Genomic DNA, 7340 nt, shown 5'->3' on the forward strand with positions numbered 1-7340 from the left:
AGTTCTCTATCTGGATCCACAGGCAGCAGGAAGACAGAGTGATGCTGGGCCTGGCTTTGGCGTTTTGGTTTTTTTTTTATATGTACTTATTTATTTATTACAATTTATTCACTTTGTATCTCACCTGTAGCCCCACCCTCATCCCCTCCCAATCTCACCATATCTCCCTTTCTCCCTCCCTCTTCTCCTCCCGTGCCGCTCCCCCCCCCCCCCAGTCCACTGATAGGTGCTGTCCTCCTCCCCTTTCCTCTAACCCTAGCCTATCAGGTCTCATCAGGACTGATTGCACTGTCTTCCTCTGTGGCTGGTGAGGCTGCTCCCCACTCAGGGATAGGTAATTAAAGAGCCAGCCACTGACTTCATGTCAGAGACAGCTCCTGCTCTTTTTTTAGGAAACCCATTTGGAGACTGAGCTGTCAAGGGCTACCTCTATGCAGGGGTTCTAGGTTATCTCCATGAATGGTCCTTGGTTGGACTATTAGTCTCAGAAAAGACCTCTGGGCCCAGACTTTTTGGTCCTGTTGTTCTTGTGGAGCTTCAGACCCTTCCAGGTCTTTCTATCTCCCCATTTTTTCATAAGATTCACTGCACTCTGCCCAAAGTTTGGCTATGAGTCTCAGCATCCACTTTAATACCCTGCTGGGTAGAGTCTTTCAGAGGCCCTCTGAAACCTCAAAACCCACCCCCAGTGACATACTTCCTTCCAAAAGACCACACCTTCTAACAGTGCTACTTGCTGGTGCCAAGCATTCAAATATACCAGCCTAAGGGAGCCATTTCTATTTAGACCACTACAATTTTAACATTCTTTTAACAAAGGAATAAATAGTAGCAAGGGGATAGCACCCTCCTTATTATGTTGCTACTTAGGGAAAAAGTAAAAGGAACTACTTTTAATGTAATGAAGTCCTCTAGTCAGCTGATTTAATGAAAGGTATTTTTCAGTATGTCTCACCTGTTCATGAAAGAAATTCAAAGACCAACCTCTCTCCTCCTCCTCCTCTTCCTCTTCTTTCTCCTTTTCCCCTCCCTATCTCTTTCCTTTACTCTCTCCCATTCTTCCATACATCTGCTTACACCGCCAGTCTTCACCTCCCCCTCTCCCAAACTGTCAGCTTGGAACAAGCAGATGTATTCTGTAGCACCAAGGAAATAGACTCTTTCCCAAACCTGAGAAAACATACTCGATATCTCCGTTCCATCCCTGGGTGAGAACTCAACTGGCCAACTACTTGACTTCTAACGTTAAGAGGTACTCAGACCAGGGCACCTAATAGGCAATCAGCACAGTTGAATGAGCTAATAAATGGATATTTAGTGGCTGGGATAATCGATATTTAGTGACTAAGTTTACTTAGCATACAATAGACCGCATACATGCAAAGCCCATGGACCATGGGATGTACAAAGGTGAACAATCCTCTGTTTATCAGCGTCTCTTGCATATTAAGCTTGCTAAAGCAACACACCATTCACTGTTCACAGTTTTCCTATCTATTCATTACAATCCAAGCAAAGGACATTCCACCTATGACTCTAAAGTATCCTTAAGTTCACGAAGATAGCCGTAAGTGGTTTGTCAAAAGATAAGTGACAATTTGAAATTATTAATGTTATTTTATGAAAAAGAAGAGAATAAAAAGTATGAATTCATTAGCAAAACAAACTTCTTCTTTGTGTAGCTACATAACCAATTATTTAAGGTACTTCACATAATCATTTGTTATTTAAAATATAAGGAAAATGATATGGCATCATATTCCCTCACTTTGCTAACTTGTCTGTACAATATGTTCACAAATATTGGAGACAAAATTCAGAATTTCCCATGTGATTTTTCCAATTCCTGAGACACACTCATATCAGAAGAGCGTCTGGGAAAAAAAAAAAAAAAAACACAAAACAACCCTCCAGCTCTGGGCTTTCAGCAGAAATATTACCTCCTTCAGGAGACGGTCCTTTCTCTGAAACCATGACCCTGGCTACATTATACCATAATTTCCTCATGGCTTCCCAAACTACCCACAGTACGTGGATGTGAACTGGAGATTGCAAAAGGTCCCTAATGAGTATATTCAGTTAACAAGAAGACTACAGACCTCTCTTTAAATGTTTGCCTTTTCTCATGGAACTCTTTCCATGTAGACTATCTCCATCAGGCAGACCATTGGCAAGCCCAGTCTTCACATCTTTTATTGATTCTTTAACAGATCCTTTAATGTGTTCTCCATGACATCCTGCTAATGGCTCTACAGATGGGTAAATTAAACACAAGAATTAATAAAATAATAATTTCATATTTTGATGTATATAGAATGTTCATTTTATTCTTATATGCAAATTAAAAGTACTTAAGTCTTAAATAAAATGCTAGGTATCAAGAGAGCTGACATGGGGTAAGATGATCAATCTTCGTTTAGAAAGACAGGTGGGATGTGCATTGAACGTATGACAGGAGTCTACTGAGCGCATCTGAAAGACTCTAATTAGCAGAGTTTTCAAAGCAAAGACTCATGACCAAACCTTTGGCAGAGTACAGGGAATCATAAGAAAGAAGGGGAGTTAGTCTGTTGGGAAAAGGATAGGAGCTCCACAAGGACCAAATATATCTGGGCACAGGGTCTTTTCTGAGACTGACATTCAACCAAGGACCATGTATGGTTATAACCTAGAACCTCCACTCAGATGTAGCCAGTGGTAGCTCAGTAACCAATTGGTTTCCCAAAGTGAGGGGAACAAGGACTATTTCTAACAGGAACTCAATGACTGGCTCTTTGGTCTCCCCACCCCCGAAGGGAGGAGCAGTCCTGTTAGGCCACAGAGGAGGGCTTTGCAGCCAGTCCTGAAGATACCTGATAAAACAGGATCAGATGAGTGGGGAGGAGGTCCCCCCTATCAGTGGACTTAGAAAGGGGCATGGTGGAGATGAGGGAGGGAGGGAGGGCCTGGGAGGGAATGAGGGATCGGGACATGGCTGGGATACAGAGTTAATAAAATGTAACTGATAAAAAAATAATAATAATAAAAGAAAAAAAAGAAAGAAAAAGAAAATAAAATCCTGAGCTTCTGATATAAAAAAAAAAATGCTAGGTATAATTTTGTTACATTCTTTATCATGTTGCTTTTTGTTTGTTTTCTTATGAGTTTAGTAATATCATGAGTGGAATGATTTATTTTGTATAGTTTGCATGCCAATTTCTTGTGCATATTCAGCACGGTGACTGAACTTAAACACATCAAATCTGGTTAGACATAGATATTAAACCTTACAGTAATGTCCCAGAAAAAAAAAAAAAAACTATGCAGAAGAAAAACTGAATCTTTTCAGACTGTTGCTTGCATCATATAAAACACAGGTTGTTTCTAGCCTAGAGCAATTGAAATGGTAGTCCAATGAAGGGGAGTTTTAGGAAACAAGCAGAACTCAGCAAGAGAGTGCCTATGGTGGCCTAGTATAGGAGGAATAATGAACGAAGGTGTTAAATTTTCAGATCTTCACCAGTTGGCAATTCTTTACAATTAAGATGACTTACTGTCTCCATGGGATGATGAAAAGGTTCCCACAAAGCTCAGTGAGAAAATGTCCCAGTTTCCAGTACTTGGGAATAACAGTGATTAAAATGTGTAACGAGAGCTATGATATTACTCTCCACTGGGTATTCCACACCCAAGAGATGCTCATAAAAGCAGTGATCTAGTTATTAAGTCTACACATTGGCTAATGTCACAACCACCACAATGCTTTATTATAAACACCATCTGGTGTTGCTACATCATTTACTTTGTCATCTAACATAACAGGAAACAGGATAACTATAACAGTGTATGAGTATGGGCCTGCCAGCAGCATATTGCTTTTAGAAATGGTCCTACCAGCTATAGCTAAAATAAGTTCTGTATCACCAGCAGAATGTAATTTGTTAGATGCCGGGAAGATCATTAATAGGAATAGTAACGGGTTATTATTTCTTTAATTATAAAATGTAGATGCAGCTAGTGGTCTGTGTTCCTAATTTATGCACAGCAAAAGCCTGAAGGCAGTCATGTCACTTGGCCTCAGCTATGTCAATGATGATGCTGGTAATCTTGGCAATACTTCTTTCATAATAACTAACTCCATGCTTGCAACCAACAACTTCCCTGATTTTTGGTGCAATAGCAAAACATATTTGAGTTGTGTTAGTTAGACTATATTAACTACTTAATTTTTGCTGTCCTTTTCAAGATAAGAGAGTTACAGCATATGATTTTGAAAAACTACCTAAAGCCATGTCAAATCATATCCATCAGTAGATCTCCACATCTTCCCAGAAGGTGTGTATGCCTAAGCAGTGAGAATACTAGCAAGAAGTCACTTTCCAAACATGCAGTGAGAGGATGCCTGAGAGTTCTTTGAAATTACTCATGGCATGTGATGCACTAATACAACTTTTCATTTAACGTAATATTATTGTGAATTCACACTTTGTTTGATATCAGCGGCGATGTTCATTTCATGAGACCATCACTGCCCATCCAGATAAACTATAGTTCTGGGGGTTTTCAGAACAAAGAAAAAATGATCAAATGATAGGAATAGTGCAAAAAAAGTACACATCATCACTTTTAATATCATATACAAGCTAAATAATCCACTCAAAAGCAATAACTCAGGCTGGGAAAATGGGTCAGTGGACAACATGCTATGTGAGTATGGGGACCTAAGTTAAGATCCCTGGAACATGCACGTGCACACACACATGCAAATACCCATGCATACACACATACACACAACAACAATTTTTCATTTGGTGAGATTCAGAATTCAGAAAACATGCAGGTTGCAAACCTGCACAATACGTTTTATAGCACATAACTTGGCAATTTCTAAATTTTCACTTGGAAGATAATCAAAAGGTCTAACTGTAAAGAACCCTTGATTCAAGGTTAAAGCACGTGTTCTTTTAGGTTGTTCTTCATTCATCCTATCTCCTCTGTGCCTGGACTAAATACCAAATGCAATCTTTCCTTAAAGATAAAAGACATGAGATTTGATGCCTTCAGAGTCTCTTCTCAGCATTAAGCCAGTGGACTGCTGGTCAGTTGATTGCATTAATCAATGGTCGTAGGGGTCCAACAGACACAGGCGGCATCCTGGCTACTCCATCACATTACATCATCCCAATGATATGTTTTGTATCCTAAAAAATATTTGAATATCTGAAATTTCCATAAATCAAGAACTTATATGAAAGACTTAAGCATTGAAATACTTGAAATAGCTGGACTAGTAGCTACTTTTGTATTTTAAAGTTAAGATAAGAAAGATTATCATAAAAAGACCAAGTACTGGTAATTTCTTTAGCTCAATAGAAAACCTCAACATTTTCTGTGAGTTCAATTAGATAAGGTGCCAAAGGAATATACAGTTTTGTATTTATTTCATGTTATATTTATAAGATTCTGGGCTGTGATATTTACTGTCTGAAGTAATAATTCAAAACTTTCTAAAGCTATTGAAGAAGATCAAATGTTTGTTAGTGTCAAAGGAGAAAAAAATATTCACTCCTTTTGAAAAGAATTCATGATGTTTGTCTGCATTTGGTTTATATGTATTTTATTAAAGATTTTTAAACCGATGTTCATCAGGGATACTGGCCTATCGTTCTCTTTGTTGTTGTGTTTTTTATCTGGCTTGGTTATTATAATAATAGAGTTGTTGATAAAAAGTACGGAATGCTTCATAAACTTGTATGTCACCCTTGTTCAGAGGCCATGCTAATCTACTGTGTCGCTCCAATTTTAGTATACATGCTGCTTCAGCAGACACATAATTGTTATTTCACCTGGAGAGATGACAAGAAGAGGTAAGCAATCTAAGGAATTGGTTCCTGCTTTGTTTCTCATTGTGAAAGGCATAAAACAACACAAAAAAGGCACTGTTGTAGTTTAGTGCAGTTTGCTGTGTTTTCTGTAGCACAGAAAGTAATTTAATTTCTTCTCTATATATTTTTCTAATGGTTGAGTCTGCTTTACATTTCTTCAATCATTCATAGGTTATAGAGATCATCTAAAAACTGTTTTGTTTCCACTTTGATGACATTTATTTGGTTCTTTCTCCAAAATAAAAAATAAAATAAACAGCAATCTCAACATTTCAGCAACACCTCATATTTTCTTCATCCAAACCGAAAAGCAGAAACACACACATAGTATATACTCACTTTTAAGTGGATATTAGAATGTAAGATAAACATGCTAAAATCTGTACACCTAAAGAAGCTAAGCAAGAAGGAAGAACCTGGATCAATGATCAATCCTCACTCAGAAAGGCAAACAGGATAGAAATCAGAAGAGGGAGAAAACAGGGAACAGGACAGGAGCCTACCACAAAAGGCCTCTGAAAGACTCTACCCAGCTGTGTATCAAAGCAGATGCTGAGACTCATAGCCAAACTTTGGGCAGAGTGCAGGGAATCTTATGAAAGAAAGGGGAGATAGAAAGACCTGGAGGGGACAGGAGCTCCACAAGGAGAGCAACGGAACCAAGAAATCTGGGCCCAGGGATCTTTTTTAAGACTGATACTCCAACCAAGGACCATGTAAGAAAAAAAAAAAAAACAGGCTGGTTCAGTAAGTAGGATAAAAAATGTTATTGTTGGAGACTCCAAGATGGCAGTGAGCGCACTGTTTTGGAGAGGCAGAAGACACGAATCTCCGGAATTGGTGAGTGGAGAGTCAATCGAAGCTAGAATTTGGACTTTTGGGCTTTCTAAAGGAGAGGGGCCACCACAGAAGCATGGAATGCTAGTAGATTTAGATTGGGCACGGACTTCTCCGGGAAGGAAATAAGGCATTTCCCTTATCCGGGCCTCCCAAGGGGAAACCCGCACACAGCACCAGGCAGTGGAGCACAAAGCTCACATCCGGGAGATCAAGGCAGCAGAGACAGTGCTCCAGGCCACTTACAGCAGCGGTCTGTTGTAACCACCCATTGAACACCCGTCCCCTCCTTGGACACACGTTCCACTCAGGGCTCTCGGGTCCCCCATCCCCCTGACGCAATCCCGAGGCTAGACTGCAGCAGGAAGTGCAGCAAGCAGCCAGAGCACAATAACCCCAGAAACCTCCTCACAGGAGGAGCTCAGGCCCAATCACAGAGCTCCGACCACTGAGCGCTAATCACAGAGACTCAGATCTACAATACAATTCTTCCTGGATACCAAAGCCACAAAGCTAAGTGTCTGGGACCCAAGACAGGTGGAGGCAGGGAGGCAGGGCTCCAGACCCCGCAGCCGCAGCAGAGAGCAACAACTACCTGCTGAACGCCACCACTCAGAGGAGAACACACCCCACCTAGGG

At 40.2% G+C, this 7340-nt stretch overlaps 1 pseudogene; it reads right to left on the reverse strand.

Annotated features, from left to right (window-relative positions):
• Positions 1-5704: 5704 nt before the first annotated feature.
• Positions 5705-5805, reverse strand: LOC132648899 (U6 spliceosomal RNA; annotated as a pseudogene).
• Positions 5806-7340: the final 1535 nt, after the last annotated feature.

The sequence above is a fragment of the Meriones unguiculatus genome, chromosome 17 (assembly GCF_030254825.1).
Source record: "Meriones unguiculatus strain TT.TT164.6M chromosome 17, Bangor_MerUng_6.1, whole genome shotgun sequence".
Taxonomy (NCBI): domain Eukaryota; kingdom Metazoa; phylum Chordata; class Mammalia; order Rodentia; family Muridae; genus Meriones; species Meriones unguiculatus.